This window comes from Choloepus didactylus, chromosome 10, assembly GCF_015220235.1.
Source record: "Choloepus didactylus isolate mChoDid1 chromosome 10, mChoDid1.pri, whole genome shotgun sequence".
In the NCBI taxonomy this organism is placed as follows: domain Eukaryota; kingdom Metazoa; phylum Chordata; class Mammalia; order Pilosa; family Megalonychidae; genus Choloepus; species Choloepus didactylus.
Genome location: NC_051316.1, coordinates 49041739 through 49065319, shown reverse-complemented (window position 1 = coordinate 49065319; position 23581 = coordinate 49041739). Strand labels below are relative to the sequence as shown.

The window sequence follows — 23581 nt, the reverse complement described above, 5'->3', positions numbered from 1 at the left end:
ACCCTATCATGTTTCCCTGGTACCACCCCTCTATTAGAGGCCTCTAGAGCAGGAATTTTTAATTCTTCATGTACCAATGCGCTGCTAGAACCTGAGGCTGCACCATGAATGAGCTTTGAACATGCACGTCCTCTTTTTTTCAAATTCATTTTACAAGTTTATATCCACAATCTTTTAAAATAATGAGAATTAATGCCCTTGGAGAATAATGACCACAGGATTTGACATATGGGATTATGGATGTCTATTGTCACATTGGCCACATTAGCCTCAGCACATATATCCAGTTTTTATTCTAAGATATTCGGAAACTCCTGAATCATTCACGTAAATTAGCTGCAGATAGTAATTACTTAAAACTTTTAAATTAACATACAGTGAAATAGATATTAAATATACAGTCCAATGACTTGATAAATGTGTGTGCCCACATAATTTAAGACCCCAATGAAGATTTAGATGCATTTCCAGTTGGCTGACTTTGGATTGGGGGATAAATGCTTTCTGCAGTGAACAAGTAATCCAGTTCTTATTCTGACATAGTCTTCCTGAGAGGTTCACTTCAGGCAGGGCCTGAAATCTCAGTTGGAAGAGTAGCACAGGGGGTTATAGAAATGTTCCCAGCACCCTCTCAGGCTATGCTGGCAAGCCAGTCTTCCAGCTGCCCTACCCCACCACTATGCAAACTCAGACACCATCCCTAAAGCAGAGCCACCAAGTAGAAAGTGGGTACCATGGCTATAATGATGCACAGGGGCATTTTTTTTATTTAGTGGAGGTCTAGCCTGGAAGAAAGGGCCGCAGCTCCTTTTCCCAATGTGTGCTCTTGTTGGGTCAATAGTGAGATTGTTATGAGAGCGTAACTCAACCCGGGTAATGTGTGTAGGATCTGTGGCTTTATTGTGTCCCTGCTATGTTAATTAGTATGAGGAGCATGATGGATTGGCAACACGTGTGCACTCTGAGTCTTAAACCAGCCCTGAGAGTTTAGCACTCCATTAGTTACACATCACAGAAACCCAGGGGATGTTTACTCAAAAAGAGGATCACTTACAGGAGGGAAACATGCTAATTCATTCCTGATACCGTCTGGGGAGAAGGGCACCCCTTCCACCCGGGAACAGTGTAACCTGTCATCCAAGACAGAGAGGGAATTAGAGGCTGGCGGGAAACTACAGAGACCCCCGGGCCCCCCGGCCTGGGAACCCTGAAATCTCAAATCCTCAGTTGTTCCTACACGAATCCTTCTAAGAAGGCTCTGTGTTGACATTTCAATTCATTACCTGGTTCCTGAAGCAGGGACCCCTCGACCCCATCTCTCCCACACCCTTGCCGGGCCATGCCCAAGGGAACTCCCACTCTGCAATCCTCCTCATCAAATTTTCCAGCAGCTGCAGCCTCTCAGGCTGGTACCAGCTATATCTACCCCCACCTCACCCAAGGGCATAAAGAGAACCGTTGAGAGGATGTCAAAAATCCTAGAACTCCTCAGAGGCAAGCCCAGAGGGCTTTGGAAAAGATAAGCTCCAAGCTCCCTTCTGACTCTAGGGTTCACCAGTTTTAATGTTGTCAAAGCAATTTTGTCGATATGAGAACACACAAATGTGGTTCAAATATTAATGAAGTCACAAATGGTGTTTACTTTAAATTATCCTGTATAATTTACATGTAATATCTACTAAGAATATATGCTATATAGAGATATGCTATATATATATGCTATAGAGAGAGGTATATATACACTTAGCAGTGGTCTGCTGGAAAATGTTTAATAACTGCTTGGCGGGGGGCAGGGGTGGAGGAGGAAGCCCTGATTTTGTGGTTGCCAGTTTCAATGGTGTAAATATTCCCACCGTGGCCAATTTCAAGCCACCAACCTGACATTAGTGAACACAGAGTTGGGAAGAGATATATAAAATTGACTCTCAAGCTGAGAGGGACAGGCTCCAGCACACCATTACCATTTAGGTAAATAAATGGGAATAAAAATCATCCCTGTAAAGTTTGTCTTCCTCCTTTCCCCCTCTGTTGTGGTCCACACATCGTAGTGCAGTAGTTAAGAATTTGAGCCCTAAATCGGCATATCTGGTGTGAAATCTTGGACGTATTCCTTTGTTTCTTTCTTCACCTACAAAAGATTTAAATACATATATAGGTTCTACACTACAGTGTTGTTGTGAGGATTAAATAATTTACTCAGAATACGCTAAAAGAGTGATTCTCAAATTTAAGTTGGATTGGAAACACCTAGAGGGCTTACTAAAACACAACTTGCTAAGCCTGACCCCCAGAGTTTCTGAGTCAGTAGGTCTGGGTTAGGTCATGAGGAAATTGCAGGTCTAACAAGTTTCCAGGTGTGTTCTGAGTTTGCATTTTAACAAGACCCCAGATGATGACGACATGGCCAGTCCAAACTACACTCGGCAATCCACGACCCTAAAGGTTTCAGTGTGATGCCCAGAATTCAGTAAATAATGGCCATTATTATTTTGAAGTCCAAGAGATCAGAGCTGCTGCCTCTAAATAAAGACCATGCCACCAAGACCCCAGGCTCTGCCTAAATGAGCACATTATTCAGAAGGGCTCCTCTGGCTGCATGAGAAATCTCAGCCGCCCTCAAACAAGGAAGATCAGGGAGAGCTGCCAAGCATCCTTCCCATGCTGCTCCCTCCATCAGTGAGTCAACAGATCATCACCGAGTGTCCTGCATGCATGGCAGCTCTAAGAGAGATGAAGTCAGGCACATACATCTGAGGGACAAGGATCAAAAAAGCGTTACTTCCTGAGGACACTAGCCAAAGAAGACAAATCCCCAAAGGTTGTCCTTACATCAGGCATTCAAGTTTGTTTGTCTGTTGGTTTGTTGGTTGGTTTTTCAGAACGTATGCATTGACTACATATTTTAACTAATTTTTACTGATAGGATTCACGCTTAGCATTAGACATGACCATCTTGAGTGAAGTGGACTTAATTCATATTCTGTGTCACTAATCCTTCATAAATCTCCCACTTTGTGTTTTGTGCTACACTTGAATAGCTCAAAATAATGTAATTTTTTATGTTCACCTCTCATCACAATTATTCATTGCTCCAAGCCTAGGGTTACTTGGATTTGAATGGAGACCACAGATTTACGGATTTCTTCTAGGGGTAGGGACCCCATAGACCTTTGTTGGAGACTGGGTAGAGACTTTGGAGGTAGAGAAAGGTCTCCTCCAGGAAGGGAAGGGCTTTTCTCAGATGGGACAGAAAGTCCATGGAGACTTCTTGCTGCCTAGGCACTTCTGCCTATTCCTGAGGTTGCCCTGCCTCATGGACTCACTAGCTGTTGGTAGTTCTTTGTCCTCCACCGTAACATCCCCTTCTCCCAGAACACAGGCACAGCTTTTCCTTTTTTCACCTGTACATTTCATTGCAGTGGTCCCCGCCTCCTGCTGTGGCCCCCAGCACTCCTGCCACAAACTCTGCCCCGGCAAGAATTTGAGGTTCTGATAACTGTACACATCCCCCACAGTACTCCTTCAGCTCAGACTTTCTAGAAATCTGCATGTTTGAACTTTGTGATTTTATAGAAATGTCCAACAGTGAGTAAAGACATATTTTAACCCTGAGTAGAATATTTTTTAAATATTTGAAATGTGAAAACTATTTGAAATATGAAAAAATAAAAAACAACAGGAGAGGTTTCCAAACAATTTAAGTCTTAATGGCTTATTAGGTTAATTGTGCTGGTATATCAAGTCATTATTATTTGCTAAAATGCAACATCCAGGCCATATCCTGGGGTCAGACCATAAGACAATAGTAGCTCAGTACCTAAAATAACACAAAGGAATGGAGGGCTCTCCAACTGAGAAACAGGATTTTTATGCCCCCGTCATTCCCACGTGAACTGCCTGGAAAATAGTTCCCGGCAGTTGAGGAAATGGGAAACATGCTCTGTTTAATTATGTAACAAATAGCACCACCCCTGCCTTGCACACAGCAACCAGGAGAAACACCATAGAATACTGAAAAGCCCGGGTGGGAATCCTGGGGAGGCTGCTCTCAGCCTTTTGGAGGCTCAATATTCTAATATTCAGATATACCCAGAAGCAGACTGGCCTAATGTTTCCATCTTATTTTTAAATTTTCTTTCCTTCCATATAATACAGCTGCACACTGGTGCCAGCACAAACATTCCCACTGTACACAGACCCCCTAACTTAACTCCAAAGGCAGCTATGCCAGAGCCAAGGAAAACTGACTCCATCCTTCCTCTTCTCCGTATTTTTCACATAGGAGGTACCCGGGTCCTCCAAATGAATTTTACTGCAAAAATCCCCTTCCTTCCTGCAACATTCAAACCAGCTGCCCTTCTTCTCTCCTGCATTATCAGAGTCTCCACAAAGGGAGGGTAGAAAAAGGAAAGGAAGCCTTCTACCTATTGGTTCGTAAATCCCATAGAACAAAGGCACAATCCCAAAAATGTTAGAATTTTATCATACCCTTTACACTATGAACTAATCAAACCAGTGAAAACGGCCTCAACTTAAAATGGAGTGAAGTATAAACCAGTCAGCAATAACAAATTAGAGAGATCTTCTTGTCTTTGTGTTTTAAGTGCCCATCTTCCCTTCTATTATTGGTATTTCATTCTAATGGCTTATAAACACAGAAGTCAAAAGGAAAAGACCAACAGATTAAACTATCTGAACTTTAAAACAATAGCAGGGTGGGGGTGGGGAGAAAAAAATAACATACTAGAGAAAAAAATTTACAGAAAATAGGATAAAGAGTTAATTCCTTAATTAAAGTGTTATTCAATTAATTACAGAAAACAGTAGTGAACAGAATTTACAAAATAATAAATACAACTAGTAATCAAATACATAAAAACAGTCACACTCACTGGAAATCAAACAAATGTAAAAGTAAAACATCAAGATACCATTATTCGCTTAATAAAGTAGCAAACAAGGGTTTTATCTTAATACCCAAAGTCATTAAGGTACTGTGAACCTGGGACTCAGACATTGCTGAAAGCATTAGAAATTGGGATAGCCCTTGGAAAAAACAGTTTAGAAATATGTGTCAAATGCCATAAAATTTTTCATACCCATTGACCCAGAAATCCCACTTCTGAAAGAGGAAATAATCTGAAAGAAAGAAGCTATACACACAAATATATTCAAGGTAGCATGATTTATAGTAAAAAAAAAACAAAAAAAACAAGAAGCAATCCAAAAGCCTAACAATAGGGAACACCTCTGTAAACTATGATGTGTTCATCCATTCATTTATTGAGCCAACATTTATTAATCACCTTCTGTGTACTAGTCATTCCCTCCCCACTGTCAAATTCTAGGGGTTAATCAGTAACAGGTAAGTGAGATGGAACATGCATTTACACTTATTTTATTTAAATCAAGAAGTGCAGCCTTCAGTGGACCAACGCATGTATATCACTTTCAAATCACCGGAAAATACAATGCCCGGTGTAAATATCAAGGAAATTGATGGCAGTTATTTATCCTTGAGGCCATTTAGCCTCATTTAATGGCATCTGGCCATTCAAGTTTTGGAAAAATTCATGAGAAACAGCAAATGCCAAGGGTTCCCAGTTCACCAGAATGGAACTCCTGAGGCTGAGCCCTGTTAAATGCTCACATGACACCTGGGTCTTTGGGGACAATGGAGGTGACAGGCAGGGGCAGGTGGTCAGCTTCACTCCCAAATGGGGCTCCGTTCTTGAGCACACATCCCTTAGCCCTTCCTATGTGCCCAACCCCATACTCCAGCTCTTCTGGAGACTGCAGAAAGAGAGCCGGGGGAACAGACCACAGGCAGTGTCGGCAAACTTTCAGTCAAGGAAGTTTACCTGCCTTCAAACCATCAGGTTCACCTGGCCCAAGAGAGTCCTTTGGGCTTCACCCCTTGGCACTCACCTCCGAGAGCAGGACCCATCTCCCAGGACAAGAGGGCTGCCTCTGGCCCTGATATTAGACGTGGACACCTGCTTCCAGAATACAAATCAGTGTATCAGCAAAGATGCCTCTCTCTAAAGAAGCTACCCTTCCACTTCTCCCTAAAGCCTAAGGAATTATTTAAATAGGGAAAAACCTTTCACTGTACAATTAGAGGTAAGGCTTACAATCAATACCCTCTGGCAGAGATAAGGAGAATAATAATAACAAATTAGCTATTAAGTAGAATAGTTTCTATCTGCTGAATATTATTCTAAGTGCTTTGCATATAGTAATTCATTTAATTCTGAAAATAAATCTGTAAGGAAGTTATATTATTATCAATCCCATTTTAGACATGAGGTAACTAAAGCATAGAAATTCTGAGTAACTTGCCAAGTTCACACACTAGTGGGGTACCTTGTGACCCAGTAATCCCACCACTGGGTATAAATTAACCAAAAAGAATGAAAAGCTACTTATACAAATATATCCATTGTGGCATCATTTAACATAAGAAAAAGATGGAAGCACCTAAAAAGAGCAACAAGTAGAGAATAGATAAATAAACCCATTCATTTACTAATCTAAAACAAACCAAAACTTCTATCCACTGCTTTCTTCTGATAAAGGAACATGTCAACAACTTTTGGTGTGGGTTTTGATCAGAAGCCTCAAGCTGTGCTACCCAAGAGAAGCAAATTCCCATGGCAGCCCTGATGAAGAGGGTTTCCTAGTGATTAACCCGGTCAGTCATGCCACAGTGCACAGATAGGATGGATCTGCCATCTGCAGTGGCCTCCCACACACATCATTTCCCACCCTCTGCTCACACTTGGGCTTGCACACACACATACACTCTACCTCCCAACCACCAACCACCCAACCACCATGCTCACATGAGCATTCACACACATACAAGTACCCTCACCTCCTCCCATTTTTGCCTCCTCCATGATTCTCACTACTGAAAAGCACATCTTCCCCTGAGGTTCTGCTGAGCTTGTCTAGGTACAAAGGTAAGGAGTTACTGAGCCTCTGCTTCCAAATGGACATGGGTATTTGGCTTGTATGGGAGGGAGTCCCTTAAGTAAATCTAGTGAATGAACTGAGCTGACCACCCAGTGTATGCTTTTCAGCCCAGCTTTGCGGCTCTCTTCTCAACATCTAGAATTCATTCCATAGAATAAGCAGGGATATTTATACATATGGGACTCACATGAAGGTCTTGGAGTGTATCTCTTTAGGACACCATGGGTCAGCCTTCTCTCTCTTTCTCTGTCATTAAGAAACCAGGAAATATATCCTCGTTACGGGTGGGAATAAGGGAACCTGGTTCTGTGAGCTGTGTTGCATGAATCGGTCAGTGAGTTAGCAGTCTTTCTAGAAGTTCCCCAAATCAGAAGTTCCATTCTAAGTAAAGGTGTTAGGAAAGCAATGCACCGCATCCCTTCTTCTGGGAACTCTTGGGGTCAGCAAAGAAAAGGCAGCAAAAAAGAAAAAAAGAAAGTGTAAACTAACAATGATCACTTACTCCTTGATTCAAGAAGAGATACAGGACCACACTTGTCTCTAGGGAAAAAGTTGTTTGTAATATTTCAAAAGACAGGTTTTAGTGTCAGACATGGGTTAATGTCCCAGTCCTGTCATTATTATTTATACAATTTCTTTAAGCATCACTTTCCTTATTGGAAAACGGGGATGATAAAAGTACTTTGTTCATTGGGTTGTTATGAGAATCCTATGAGAAGAAGTGTGTGAACTGTTTAGTGCAGTGCCAGGCAACTGGTAAGTGCTCAATTAATATTAGATCAACTTTTTATTATTTTACTATATATTCTATTAGAGAATGATAGAAAGCTGAAATTTCCTGACTGCTTAAACTACAACTTTTCAGTTGCTTTTGGTTTATAGGTATATTTTCCCTGTCTGATAAATGTCTCTTGGGTTTACTCCTATAGTCAGACTGACCTTCAGTGTCCATTCTCTTAGCCTATGGGAATATACAGGGCCTACCTTACAGGACTTGGTGAACTTCACTCTTTGATGGAAGAGAATCAGGAAGGCTACGGACAGCCCATCTGGTCAGACAGCTCACTAATAAAATCCAGGACACTGCAGAAGAAAGAGACAAATTTTCAGAAATGTGATAGACCCCCTTCTGTGATGGACAAAACATCTGTTTGTTCCATCTTGTAGATCTGGGAATGCTGAGTCTTGGAGCTGTTTTTTCTGACAGCATTAGATGGGGTCTTTTCAACTCTGAATGTAAACATTTAGCTCCAAGAATGGAAGAAATACTAGGTTGCAGAAGCAAGCAATTACTTGCTGTTTCTTTAAGAGATCCCCTGATTTGGGACCACTTGATGGTAAGGTAACTTTTCATCAACATTACATATAGTTTGCAAGAAGCCAAACATTTAAAAACCAGGCCAGTCAGCCTGGAAGAAAATAATCATAATACATATATTTGACAAAGGATGTGTGATCAGATATATAAAGGACTTTAGCAACTCAATAATAAAAAGACAATTCAGTTTAAAGAAAAATGGGTAAAAGATTTTAACAGATACTTCAAAGAAGAGATAACAAATCACTAATAAGTACATGAAAAGATGCTTATCATGATTAGTCATAGTGAAATGCAAATTAAAACCATAACGAAATAGCACTATACACCAATAAGAATGGCTAAAATTTAAAATAATAATAATTGACAATACTAAGTATTGGTGATGATGTGAGGTAACTGGAACTCTCATACATTGCTGTTGAAATGAAAAATGACATCAGTACTTTGGAACACAGTTAGGCATGCTTCACAAAGTAAAACATAGACTGACCATATGACCAAGCAACCCTTCTCCTAGGTATTTATTCAAGAGAAATTAAGACACATGTCTACATAAAGACTTCTACATGAATCTTCATAGAAGCTTTGTTCATAATAACTCAAAGCTGGAAACAAACTAACGTCCATAAAGAGGTGAATGGATTGAAAAACAATTATGGTATGTTCTCGCTATGGAATACTACTCAGCAATAAAAAGGCATGCATTAACACATACAACAACATAGTGAACCTCAAAAAACATTATGCTGAATAAACTAGGCCAGATACAAAAGACTATATACTGTGTGCTTCCACTCATATGATACTTGAGACAAATCTAATATATGGTAACAGAAAACAGAAAGTGCTTGCATAGGGGTTGTTGAGGGAGATTGCCTGGGAAGGGGCATAAGAGATTCATGTGATTCTCAACATAATATGTGTCTCTTTAATGTAGAATATATATATATATATATATTCACACACACACACACACACATATACATTTATATATACACATATATACACACACACACACACACACATATATATATATCTTATCAAAACCCTTCTTACCAAGTTAGAAATAGGAAAATTAAATAAAAAGAAGTAGAAAGATGTTGCAAATAATAATTTAGTCTAAGAATAGACTTCTCCATTATCCAAGGTGAAATAATAATAGAGAAAGTTTATGATATTTTTTATGGGCCAAGGCCCTTTCTAGATATTCCAGTTATTTAATCCTCTCAGGGCATACTGTTATTATGCTCATAGTTGAGGAAACTGAGGCACAGAGAAGGTGCCTTGGGTAGTAAGTGCCCCAGATGATAAGTGGAAGAATGAGGATTTGGGATCATGCAGTGTGGCTCCAGGGATCTGTCTTCTTTTTTTTCTTAATTCAATTTTATTGAGACATAGTCACATACCATACAGTCATCCCTGGTGTACAATCAGTTGTTCACAGCACCATTATATAGTTGTGCATTCATCACCACATGTGATGGTAGGTTCATGTGTCACCTTGGCCAGCTGATGGTGTCCAGGTGTCTAGACAAGTAAGCACTGACCTAACCATTACTGCAAGGACATTTGTAGCTGGTTAATAAACCAGAAGGCTGATTTATTAAATCATCAGTCAATTGACTGCAACTGTGACTGATTACATCAACAAAGGGTGTGTCTTCCACAATGAGAGAATTCAATTAGCTGGATTTAATCCAATCAGTTGAAGACTTTTAAGGGAGAGAGAGAGAGGACCTTCACTACTTCCTCGGATAGCCAGCGAAGCATTTCCTGAGTTGTTCATTGAACACCTTCATTGGAGTTGCCAGTTTGCTGCCTGCCCTTCAGAATTTGGACTCATGCATCCTGCCCTACTGAATTTAGATTCATGCATCCCCACAGTTGCATGAGACACTTGTATAAAGTATTATATTTATAGTTATCTCTTGTTGGTTCTTTTTCCCTAGAGAACCCTAACTGATGCACCACATTCAATTTTTGAACATTTTCATTACCATACACAAAAAAGAATAAGAATAAAAGTTAAAGTGGAAAATAAAACCCAAAACATCCCATCCAGCCCATCCCTCCCTATTATTCATTTACTTTTTGTCCTCATTTTTCTATTCATCTGTCCATATACTGGATAAAAGGTATGTGAGCCACAAGGTTTTCACAATCACAGTCACACCATGTAAGCTACATAGTTATACAATCATCTTCAAGAATCAAGGCTACTGGGTTGCAGTTCAACAGTTTCAGGTATTTCCTTCTAGCTATTCCAATACACTAAAAACTAAAAAGGGATATCTGTATAGTGCATAAGAATAACTTCCAGAATGACCTCTTGACTATTTGAGATCTCTCAGCCACTGAAACTTTATTTTGTTTCATTTTGCTTCCCCCTTTTGGTCCAGGAAGGTTTTCTCAAGATATCTGTCTTAACCACAGTAGATGTAGTTGTTCTCTAAGACTTTAAATTCACCTAGGAACAAAAGTGCTATTAAGAATAGCTCTACCTTGTAGAAAAGGTTTTTGCCTAACAAGGGTAAATAAATTTCCTGCTGAGAAGATTTTTGAAAGGAAATGGGTAACTCTGTGAAAAGGCCATTTTTTCTAGAGGCAGGAGAACAGATTCAAATAGCATGTGAAAGTCCCTTCCAACCACCTGCCTCCAAGAGAGTCTGTAAGATTTGTTTGTGTACTGGGTAAAAGAGACACACACCTGGGCCAACAAATTGAGTGCCAAGCTAGTTAATCCAACAAGAGGCATGAAAAGAAGCTTGAGAAAAAATAAAGTCTCATCAAGTCTCCAAGATGAAGAAAATAACCCATTTGTTTCCATTTGTTAAAGCTGCCAGAATGCTGCTAGAATGCAATATAACAGAAATGGATTGGCTTTTACAACAGGGATTTATTAACTTGCAATTTATAGTGCTTCAGCCATGAAAATGTCCCAATTAAGGCATCAACAGGATGATACCTGGACTCTGAAGATGGGCTGCTGGCATCTGGGACACTTCTGTCAGACAGCAAGGCATATGACCGGTGTCTGCTTGTCCTTTGCTCCTGGTTTTGTTGCTTTCAGCTCCTGGTTCCAGTAGCTCCCTCTCTGAGCTTCTGTGGGTCCTTGCTTGCTTCTCAGGGGCTTTTGTCTCTAAGCTCTCTCTGTGCTTTTTTTGTCTTTTATCTTCTCAGAAAGGACTCCAGTAAAAGGATTAAGACCAATCTTGAATGGAGTGGGTCACACCTCATTTGTAATAACCTAACCAAAAGGTCCCACCCTCAACAGGTCTACATCCACAGGAATGAGTTAAAAGAATAGGGCCTTTTCTGGAGTACATGATAACTCCAAACTACCACATCATTGAAAAGCAATGACTGTGGTGACTCCTTTGTGTACACATTGGGTATTAAATGGAAAGAAGAGAAAATAAAACCCCAAGACCCACTTTTGCAGGAGCATAAAAATTTCTCCCTGGCTAATCCCTAAAGGCAGGGATCAAGGGAGGTTGGCTTTTTATTTTTTTTAATTTTATTCTAATAACATATATACAACCTAAAATTTCCCCTTTTAACCACATTCAAGTACATAATTCAGTGCAGTTGATTACAGTCACCATATTATGCCACCATCACCAACATCCATTACCAAAATCTTCCCATCACCCCAAATAGAAGTTATGTACAATTTAAGCATTAACTCCCCATTTCGTATACCCTCCCCAGCCCCTGGTTACCTGTATTATAGTTTCTGATTCTATGAATTTGCTTATTCTTATTATTTTACACAAGTGAGATTGTCCTTTTCTGTCTGATTTTACTCAACCTGTTGTCTTCAAGGTTTATCTGTGTTGTTACATGTATCAGAACTTCATTCCTTTTTAGAGCTTAATATTATTCCATTGTACATACATACCACATTTTGTTTATCCATTCATTGGTTGTTAGACAGTTTGTTTGCTTCCACCTATTGGCAATTATGCATAATGCCACCATGAATGTCAGTGTGAATGTATCTGTTCAAGTCCCTGCTTTCAATTCTTTGGGATATATACCTAGATGCGGGATTTCTGAGTCATATGGTATTTCTATACTTAACTTTCTGAGGAACTGCAAAACTGTCTTCCACAGTGGCTGCACCATTTTATATTCCCAACAAAACTGATGGACTGTTCCTGTTTCTCCACATCCTCTCCAACACTTATTTTCCATTTTTTTTAATAGTACACACATTCTGGTGTGTTTAAGTGGTATCTCATTGTAGTTTTGATTTGTATTTCCTTAATGGCTAATGATGTTGAGCATTTTATCATGTGCTTTTTGGTAGTTTGTATATCTTCTTTGGAGAATATATATCTAAAATGGAGAAATGTCTATTCAAGACTTTTGCCCATTTTAAAATTGGGTTGTTTCTCTTTTGTTGTTGAGTTGTTGGATTTCTTTATATATTCTGTATATTAACCCCTTCTTGGATATGTGGTTTCCAAGTATTTTCTCCCTTTCTGTAGTCTGCCTTTTTTTTTAATTCAGTTTTATTGAGATATATTCACATACCATACAATCATCCATGGTGTACAATCAACTGTTCACAGTACCATCATTTAGTTGTGCATTCATCACCCCAATCTATTTTTGAACATTTTCCTTATACCAGAAAGAATCAGAATAAGAACAAAAAATAAAAATAAAAAAGAACACCCAAATCATCCCCCCCACCCCACCCTATTTTTCATTTAGTTTTGTCCCCATTTTTCTACTCATCCATCCATACACTGGATAAAGGGGAGCGATCCACAAGGTTTTCACAATCACACTGTCACCCCTTGTAATCTACATTTTTATACAATCATCTTCAAGAGTCAAGGCTACTGGGCTGGAGTTTGGTAGTTTCAGGTATTTACTTCTAGCTGTTCCAATACATTATAACCTAAAATGTGTTATCTATATAGTGCGTGAGAATGTCCACCAGAGTGACCTCTCGACTCCATTTGAAATCTCAGCCATGGAAGCTTTATTTTGTTTAATTTCGCATCCCCCTTTTGGTCAAAAAGATGTTCTCAATCCCATGATGCCAGGTCCAGATTCATCCCCAGGAGTCATATCCTGCATTGCCAGGGAGATTTACACCCCTGGGAGTCAGGTCCCACATAGAGGGGAGGGCAGTGAGTTCACCTGCTGAGTTGGCTTAGCTAGAGAGAGAGAGGCCACATCTGAGCAACAAAGAGGCACTCAGGGGGAGACTCTTAGGCACAATTATAAGCACAATTATATGCCTCTTCTAGGCAGTAACAAGCTTCATAGGGGCAAGCCCAAAGACAAAGGGCTCAGCACATCAAGCCATCAGTCCCCAGTGTTTGTGAGAACATCAGCAACAATCCAGGTGAGGAAGTCCAACACCTCTGCATCCTCCCCCAGCTCCTCAGGGGGGCCCCGAATATATATTTTTATTTTCTGCCCAAATTACTTTGGGATGTGTTGCTATTTCACCCTAACCTATACAGACCTACCATATCTCACTTCCTATTCAAAGTTCCGTGTGATCATGGTGTTTGAACAAACTGACTGTAGAAGTTATATTGTTTAGAAAAATAAACATTTCTTCCCTTGGTCTCACACAGAAGTTGAAGTTTTAATATACAGTCAGTTTCAACCTTTGCCCTTTGGCCCGATTTGCCCTAGTCTTAACCAGATCTGCTTCAGTCATTTCTCTAATTAAAGTCTGGGCTCTTTTTCAGCTTTTTTTTTTTAACAGTTGCTGTAAGCTTTAATACTGACATTCATATCTACCACGCTCTAGCTCTGAGTTTCAGGTGTCACACAGATACCCAATGTTCCAGAGACCAATCAGGTTATAAACCAAGGGATCAACATCTCCGCGTTTCAAGATAGCCATTACAATTCAGGAATAGATTTGACTGCTGTAAGAGCTTACAATCTAGGGACCATTACAATAATTGTTTCCCTGTTAGGCTGTGTTGTAAGATTCAATTCTGAGTTTACACATTGTAGTTAGTCCGTATCGGTGAGGCATTATAGTGTTTGCCTTTGTTTCTGGTGTACTACACTCATTGTAGGCTGCCTTTTGACATTCATGATAAAGTCCTTTGAGGCACAACATTTTTAATTTTCAAAGGGTCCCATTTATCTATTTTTTCTTTTGTTTCTCATGCTTTAGGTGTAAAGTCTAAGAAAACCATTGACTATCACAAGGTCATGAAGATGCTTCCCTATGTTTTCTTCTAGGAGATTTATAGTTCTGGCTCTAATATTCAGGTCTTTGACCCAATTTGAGTTGATTTTTGTTTATGGTGTGAGGTAGGGGTCCTTCTTCATTCTTTTGCATATGGATATCCAGTTTTCCAGGCACCATTTGTTGAAGAGACTATTCCTTCCCAATTGAGTGGACTTGACACCTTTGTCAAAAATCAGTTGGCCATAGATGGGAGGGTTTATTTCTGAATTCTCAATTCTGTTCCATTGATCTATACGTCTGTCTTTGTGCCAGTATCATGCTGTTTTGATTACTTTAACTTCATAATAAGTTTTTAAACTGTGAAGTATGAGTCCTCCAACTTTGTTCTTCTTTTTCAAGATGGCTTTGGCTATTTGGAGACCCTTACCCTTCCATATAAATTTCATGATTGGCTTTTCCATTTCTGCAAGCATGGCTCTTAGAATTTTGATTGAGATTGCATTGAATCTGTAAATCACTTTGGGAAGACTTAACATATTAACAATATTTAGTCTGCCAATCCATGAACGTAGATTGTCCTTCCCTTTATTTAGGTCTTGTTTGATTTCTTTTAGCAGTGTATTGTAGTTTTCTTTGTACAACTCCTTTATATGCTTGTTTAGATTTATTCCTAGATATTTGATTCTTTTAGCTGATTTTGTAAATGGAATTTTCTTGATTTCCTGTTTAGTTTGTTCATTACTAGCATATAGAAGCACTAATGATTTTTTGCATTTTGATCTTGTACCCTGCTGATTTTTTTTTTATCTCTAGTAGCTTTGTTGTGGATTTTTCAGGATTTCTGACATATAGGATCATATCATCTGCAAATAGGGACAGTTTTACTTATTTCTTTCCAATTTGGATGATCTTTATCTCTTTTCCTTGCCTAATTGCTCTGGCTAGAACTTCCAGTACTACCAGTGTTGATAGTAGACATCCTTGCTTGTTCCTAATCTTACAGGGGAAGCTTTCAGTCTTTCATCATTGAGTTTTAGATTAGCAGTGGGTTTTTCATATATGCCTTTTATCATATCAAGAAACTTTCCTTCTATTTCTAGTTTTATAAGTGTTTTTATTTTTATCAAGAAGGGTGCTGGACTTTGCCAAATGCCTTTACTGCATCAATCAAGATGATCATGTGGTTTTTTCCCTTTGTTCTGTTAATGTGGTGTATTAAATTAATTTTCTTATGTTGCAACACCCTTGCATACCTGGGATAAATCCCAACTGATCATCGTGTATAATTCTTTTAATGTGCTGTTGGATTCAGTTTGCTAGTATTTTGTTGAGGATTTTTACATCTATCTTCATAAGGGATATTGGTCTGTAATTTTCTTGTGGTATCTTTATCTGGCTTTGGTATGAGGGTGATATTGGCCTCTTAGAATGAGTTAGGGAGTATTCCCTCCTCTTCAGTTTTTTTTGGAAGAGTTTGAACAGAATTGGTATTAGTACTTCTTGGAATGCTTGGTAAAATGAACCTGTGAAGCCATCTGGTCCTGTGTTTTTCTTTGTTGAGAGGTTTTGATTACTGATTCAATCTTTTTACTAAGTTATTGGTCTGTTGGCATCTTCTGTTTCTTTTTGAGTCAGTGTAGGTTATTTGTGTGTAACTAGGAATTTGGCCATTTCATCTAGGTTCTCTAATTTGTTGGCAAACAGATGTTCATAGTATACTCTGATAATTCTTTTTATTTCTCTGGGGTCAGTAGCAATGTCCCACCTTTCATTTCTGATTTTAGTTATTCATACCCTCTCTCTTTTTTTCTTTCTCAAGATAGCTAAAAGTTTGTTGATTTTATTGCCCTTTTCAAAGAACCAACTTTTGCTTTTGTTGATTCTATTACTTTTTATTCTCTATTTCATTTATCTCTGCTCTATCTTTGTTATTTCCTTCCTTCTGCTCACTTTGGGTTTTGTTTACTCTTCTTTTTCTAGATCTTCCAGTTGTGAGGTTAGGTCTCTGATTTGAGATCTTTCTTCTTTTTTAAATGTAGGCCTTTAGAGCTGTAAGTTTCTCTCTCAGCACTGCCTTTGTGGCACATCATAAGTTTTGGTATGTTGTGTTTTCACTTTCATTTGCCTCAAGTTATTTCCTAATTTCCCTTGTGATTTCTTCTTTGATGCATTGCTCATTTAAGTGTGTTATTTTCACATATTTGTGACTTTTCCAATTCTCCCTCTGTTATTGATTTCTAGCTTCATTTCATTGAGACATTTTTTGTGACCCAATACATGGTCTATCCTGGAGAATCATCCATATGCACTTGAGAAGAATGTGTATTCTGTTTTCACTGAGTGCAGTGTTCTATATATGTCTTTTAGGTCTAGTTGGTTTAGTGTATCATTCAAGTCCTGTGCTTCCTTACTGATCTTCTGATTAGATGTTCTATCCATTTTGAAAGTGTTACTATTAAGTCTCCTACTATTAATCTTGAATCATCCATTTCTCCCTTCAAATCTATTAATATTTGCTTCACATATTTAGGGGCTCTGCCATTAGGTGAATATATATTTATAATTTTTATGTCTTCATGTTGAATTGACCCATTTGGCAGTATACAGTGACCTTCTTTATCCCCCTATAACAGTTTTGTACTTAAAGTCTATTTTATCTGATATTAGTAGAGATACCCCAGTTCTGTTTTGGTTACTATTTGCAGGGTATATATTGTTTTCCATCCTTTCACTTTCAGCCTACTTGTGTCTTTGAATTTAAAGTGAGTCTCTCATAAACAAAATATAGTTGGGTCATGCATTTTTGCCCACTCAGTCAATCTCTGCCTTTTGACTGGAGAGGTTAATCCATTTACATTTAAGGTAACTACTGATAATGCAGGACATTCTTCTTCTGCCATTTTGCTACATTTTCTTTGTAAGTCTTATACATTTCTGACCCTCGATTCTTCCATTAAAGCTTAGTTTCATATTTGTTAGATTTTTTTCATATTGTACCATTTTGAGTCCCTTATCATTTCTTTCTGTATATATTGTTCATATATTTTCTTTGTAGCTACCATGGGGCTAAATTTTAAAATCCTAAATCTATTACAATCATATTTGATTTGATACCAACTTAACTTCAATGGCATACACATACTCTTTTCCTGTATCCCTCCATCCTCTTACCTTTTGGTTGCATTTGTTACAAATTATATCTTTTATACCTTGCATGTTCCAAACAATAGATACATCATTACCTTTTGTGCATTTGCATTTTAGCACCTGTAAGTTAAGAAATGGAGTTATATACCAAAAAATACAGTACAACAGTACTGGCATTTATAATTACCCAAATGATTATCTTTATTGGAGGCCTATACCAGTTTGTATACATTATGTCTCCCAGAAAAAGCCATGTTCTTTGATGCAATCTTGTGGGGGCAGACATATTAGTGTTGATTAAGTTGGAATGTTTGGATTAGTTTGTTTACAGGCAGATGTGCCCCACACAACTGTGGGTGATAACTCTGGATAATTTCCATGGAGGTGTGGCCCCACCCATTCAGCATGGGCCTTGATTAGTTTACTAGAACACTATATAAGCCCAGACAGAAGGAGCGAGCTTGCTACAGCCAAGAGGGCAACTTTGAAGAATGCACAGGAGCTGAGAGAGAAGCTGCAGATTACAGAGACATTTTGGAGACAGATTTGAAAGCAGGATTTTGCTCTGGAGAAGCTAAGAGAGGACAAATGCCCCAAGAGCAAGTAAGAGTGACATTTTTGAGGAACTGAAGCCTAGAGAGGAATGTCCTGGGAGAAAGCCATTTTGAAACCAGAACTACAGAGCCAACGCCAACCACGTGCCTTCCCAGCTAAACAGAGGTTTTCCAGACACCATTAGCCATCCTCCAGTGAAGGTACCCAATTGTTGATGCATTACCTTGGATACTTTATGGCCTTAAGACTGTAACTGTGTAACCAAATAAACCCCCTTTTATAAAAGCCAGTCCATTTCTGGTGTTTTGCATTCTGGCAGCATTAGCAAACTAGAACAGATTTTGGTACCGAGAGTGGGGTGCTGCTGCGTTTATGAATACTAAACATGTTCCGAACAGCTTTTTAAATGGATAAGGGGAAGATTCTGGAAGACTTGTGAGGAGCTTGACAGAAAGGGCCTAGATTGCTTTGAAGAGACTGTTTGTGGAAATATGGACTCTAAAGATACTTTTGATGAGGTCTTGAGCATAAATGATGAACATGTTTTTGCGAACTAGAAGAAAGGCAATCCTTGTTTTAAAGTGGCAGAGAATTTGGCAAAATTGAGTCCTTGTGTTGGATGGAAGGAAGAATTTGAGAGCAACAAGCTGGGATACTTGGCTGATGAGATTTCAAAACTAAAATTGTGGATATAGCATGGCTTCTCCTTTCAGCTTATAGTAAAATGCAAGCGAAGAGAGATAAACTTAGAACTGAACTCCTGGGTTCAAAGAAACCAGAAACTGATAGTTTGGAAAATTCGGGGCTTCCAGGGGGTGGAACCCCAGAAGCTACAGCTCAACATGAGGGTTTAACCAAACATGGAACCCAGCCACCATTTCAGTACAAGACAGGATTGGAGATGGAGTTATCCAGAAAAGATTTGTGAAAAGTCCTGTTGTCTGACAGTTTTGACCCAGGTGCTTCATGGGAGGCCAACAGAATTTTTGTGAGATCTTTATAGATGGAGCCGCTGCTGGTCTGGACTGGAGGAAACAGACAAGGAACAAACTGAAGGAAAAATTTCTCCAAAGACAGAGCCATAGAGGTTGAGGTCTGGAGTCAAGAGGTCTCAGGCTGGGAGAGCAGAGTGGCCCACATGCATGGAAAGGGTGGAGTTTGCCCCGGAGGTTGAGGGTGGGCCTTCCACCTCAATGCTCAGGAAGAGTTTTGCCACCCCAAACCCCAAAGAAGGTGGAGCACATTCCCAGGGAATTGGGGAGAACCTGGCTGCCACCCCACTGTTCTGAAGGGGTTGAGTGTGTGCCCCAGAGATGAAAGAAAATCCAGACACTGCCCTGATGTTTGAGGAGGGTGGGGCCAAAAAGGTGGTCTCCTCAATGTGCAGACATGTTGGAGCACTCACCCCAGCATCTGGAGAGAAAAGGGCTGCTGTGTAGGCCCTTGGAAAGTGGAAAGCCGCTCTCTCAAGCCCCAAGGATGCAACATCGTTCTGTAAATGACTCTCAAACTTTGAAATCTAATGGAGTTTGCACTGCAGGTTTTAGGAACTGTTTTGGTCCTGTCAACCCTGTTTTCCTTTCAGTTTCTCCTATGGCAATGGGACTGTTTATCCTATGACTGTCCCTCCTTTGTATATTGAAAGCAGATAACTTGTTCTAAGTTTCACAGATCCACAGCTAAAGGAGAATTATGCCTTAGGATGGACCCTGACTGTAATTGATTTTGATGGGATCTTGTACTTAACTATTGTTACTGAAATGATTTAAGTTTCTGTGATATTGTGATGGATGAATGTATTTTGTATATGGAAAGACCATGCTTTTTCTTGGGTCCAGGGTGTGGAATATACTGGTTTGTATATATCATGTCCCCCAGAAAAAGCCATGTTCTTTGATGCTATCTTGTGGGGGCAGACATATTAGTGTTGATTAAGTTGGAACATTTGGACTAGGTTGTTCCATGGAGATGTGCCCCACACAACTGTGGGTGATAACTCTGGATAATTTCCATGGAGGTGTGGCCCCGCCCATTCAGCATGGGCCTTGATTAGTTTACCAGAGCACTATATAAGCTCAGACAGAAGGAGCGAGCTTGCTACAGCTAAGAGGGAAACTTTGAAGAATGCACAGGAGCTGAGAGAGAAGCTGCAGCTTACAGAGACATTTTGGAGACAGATTTGAAAGCAGGATTTTGCTCTGGAGAAGCTAAGAGAGGACCAATGCTCCAAGAGCAACTAAGAGTGACATTTTTGAGGAACTACAGCCTAGAGAGGAATGTCCTGGGAGAAAGCTATTTTGAAACCTGGACTACAGAGCAGATGCCAACCACGTGCCTTCCCAGCTAACAGAGGTTTTCCAGACACCATTAGCATCCTCCAGTGAAGGTACCCGATTATTGATGCATTACCTTGGACACTTTATGGCCTTAAGACTGTAACTATGTAACCAAATAAACCCCCTTTTATAAAAGCCAGTCCATTTCTGGTGTTTTGCATTCCAGCAGCATTAGCAAACTAGAACAAGGTCCTTATTTGTTTATGCCACTTTGAACCACTGTCTAGTGTCCCTTCCTTTCAGTCTGAAGAACTTCTTTAGCATTGCTTATAGGGCAGGTCTTGTAGTGATGAATTCCCTCAGCTTCTGTTTATCTGGGAATGTCTTAATTGCTCCTTCATTTTTGAAAGAAATTTTCACCAAATATAAAATTCTTGGTTGGCAATTGTTCTCTTTTAGTACTTTAAGTATTTCAACCCACTACCTTCTTGCCTCCATAGTTTCCAGTGAGGAATAAGCACTTAATCTTATTAGAATTCCCTTGTACATTACTTGTTACTTTTTTCTTGCAGCTTTCAGAATTCTGTCCTTGTCCTTGGCATTGGACAGTTTGATTATTATGTGTCTAGGTGTGGTTCTCTTTTTAGTTTATCCTATTTGGGGTGTGTTGGGCTTATTTAATTTGCATATTCATGTCTTTCATTAAATTTGAGAATTTTTCTGCCTTTATTTCTTTGAATATTCCTTATGCCTCTTTCTTCTTCTCAGACTCCCATAATGCATATATTGGTATGCTTGATGGTGTCTTACAGGTCTCTTAGAATCTGCTCACTTTTTTTAAAATTCTTTTTTCTTTCTGCTCCTCAGCATAAATCATTTCAATTGTCTTGTCCTTGAAGTCACTAATTCTTTCTTCTGTCGGCTCCAATATGCCTTTAGGGAATTTTTCATTTCAGTCAGTGTAGTCTTCAACTCCATTAATATGGTTTGGTTCCTTTTTAAAAGTTCTGTCTCTTTACTGAGAGTCTCATGTTGTTTGTTCACTGTTTTCCTCATATCCTTTAGTTCTTTCTCCATGTTTTCCTTTATCTCCTTGAATATATTGTGGATCATTTTGTTAATGTCTTTGTCCAGTATGTCTAAAATCTGGTCCTCTTCATTGTTGGTTTCTGTTTTTCATCTTGTTCCTTTGGATGGGCCATCATCCTGTTTCTTTGCTTATAATCATTTGTTACACACTGTACACTTTACTATTTTAAAGTGTTAACTCTTGGCTTTAGTCCCTGAACTGTTTGTTCCTTAAGTTTGTATCCAAATAGAGATATGACAGAGATTTCCCTGAGTGCCAGGAGCTAACAAAAACAAACTAACCAAAGCAAAAAGCACCTTTCACAGTCTTCAAATTGCCTCTGCTTTGGCTGGTGGTATCATTCATAGCTTAGCCCTCTTGTCAAGAAGATCAGCCTGAGGCAAATGTGAAGTGCAGGGTCCTCTCTGTTTTATGTGAGCCTGTGTGGAGCCTGCTTCTTAACCTGGGCTTGTGCTTGCTCATGGCCTTAGGCTTTCCCAGTTTACAGGAATTCAAATGCCCCTTCTAGTCCCTTTGAAATAGACTTTCACCCCTTCCTGGGTGCTCTATTGTATGACATAATGCAGGTATTCCTTTACCCCAGGTTGCTTCAACTTAATTATTTCTTACACTGCTTTAACTGTCTGCAAGCTGCTTCTCTGCCTTTAGGACAAATTCTGGGAGGGCAAGCCCAAGACAAGTTTCCTAGTTCAATCTCCTTTGCTTCCACCTGATGGAAAGGCACTGACATACATGCACCCCACTATATGCATAGGGTTACTCTGCTCCCTTTGGGGCCAGGGACCCACATTGGGAGCCTAGGCTCATTCCAAATTGTGCCGGGAAGGGCTTGGGGAAGGAGATAGCAAAGGCTCCATGAGTTCTGGCCCATTGTTTTTCAAGTTGCTTTCTCTTGATTGGGAGTTGCTCAGTAGCTGCAATCCTTTAACTGTTTCCAGAGTTTTCAGGAAAATGGCTCTGCCCAGTTTTTGTTAGTTGTTCAAAAATTCTTTGGGGGCCAGTACTCTGGAGCTGCCATCTTGGTCCTGTACTATCCAGGCATCATCATTGATGTCCAATAAAAGCATCTGACCATGGAAATCTTCCTCAACAAAGCCAGCATAAGTATGAATTGGCCCCATTCCCAAGCAAACAAATATGTAAGAGGACCTGTGAGATCCCTATTTCCTGTGAGTCTGAGTCAGTGTTACCTAATCACCCTGAATGGCCCCTCCCCACCAACCAGAAGTGGTGCCACTTGTTTGTTTTGCAACTTTGAAACACTTTTCAAATTCTGTTGTTTGCACATTTTACATTTCTATTTTCTCACTAGAGTGAAAACTCCATGAAAGCAAGGACACTGCTTAAATTTCTGTGTATCCACCTCAGCAGTTCCTACACAGTAGCTAATGGAACACATTTTATGGATGAATGGATGGATGGATGGACAGAGGGTTGGATAGGAGGATGACAGGAAGTAGGCAGGAAGAGAGGGAGGGAAGGGGGGAGTGGGCAGGGAGGGGGCAGTGGGAGAGAGGGAGCAAGGAAGGGAAGGAGGGGAGAGAGGAAATGAGTGAATAAATGAATGAATCCATGTTTGTTTGTTTTTTAATAATAACAGTAACCAGAAGTGATATTAAGAAGCAAACTTCCACAGCCTGCTACAGCCTCAGGCTTCATGATGATAAAACATTCCTGATGGCTTGATGTCTTCTAAAGGCCTGTTACTTCGGAACCAAATGATGACTTCTGTTCCTGCATTATTAGTCTGCCATCTCAACCCTGGCTAATAGATAACCCTTTGGATTGTCAGCAATGAATAATATTTTCCAGGTGCCAAATGTTGGACAAATATATTTGTCTTACTAGAAAGCTCAGGATTTTTTTTAAATGGGAAACGATAAAACTCCAAATGGATTTGCTTCTGCTCGGTCCATCCTCCTGCCATCCTTATTCTGGTTTGAGTAACAAGGTCCAGATGAACTGTAATGTTAGTTCATTTCTCTCTGGGCCCTGATTTCCTAAGAGAAAGGAAACTGAATGACATTTCAAAAGAG

The 23581-nt window shown here is 39.6% G+C and overlaps 1 long non-coding RNA gene across 1 annotated transcript in view; it reads left to right on the top strand.

The window, feature by feature from the left end:
- The window catches only part of LOC119504943, a 39002-nt gene extending 15637 nt beyond the window's left edge, over nt 1-23365 (top strand). Inside the window, exon 3 of the long non-coding RNA XR_005210657.1 lies at nt 23146-23365. This is a non-coding gene — a long non-coding RNA (uncharacterized LOC119504943). The remainder of the gene's footprint in view (nt 1-23145) is intronic.
- Nucleotides 23366-23581: the final 216 nt, after the last annotated feature.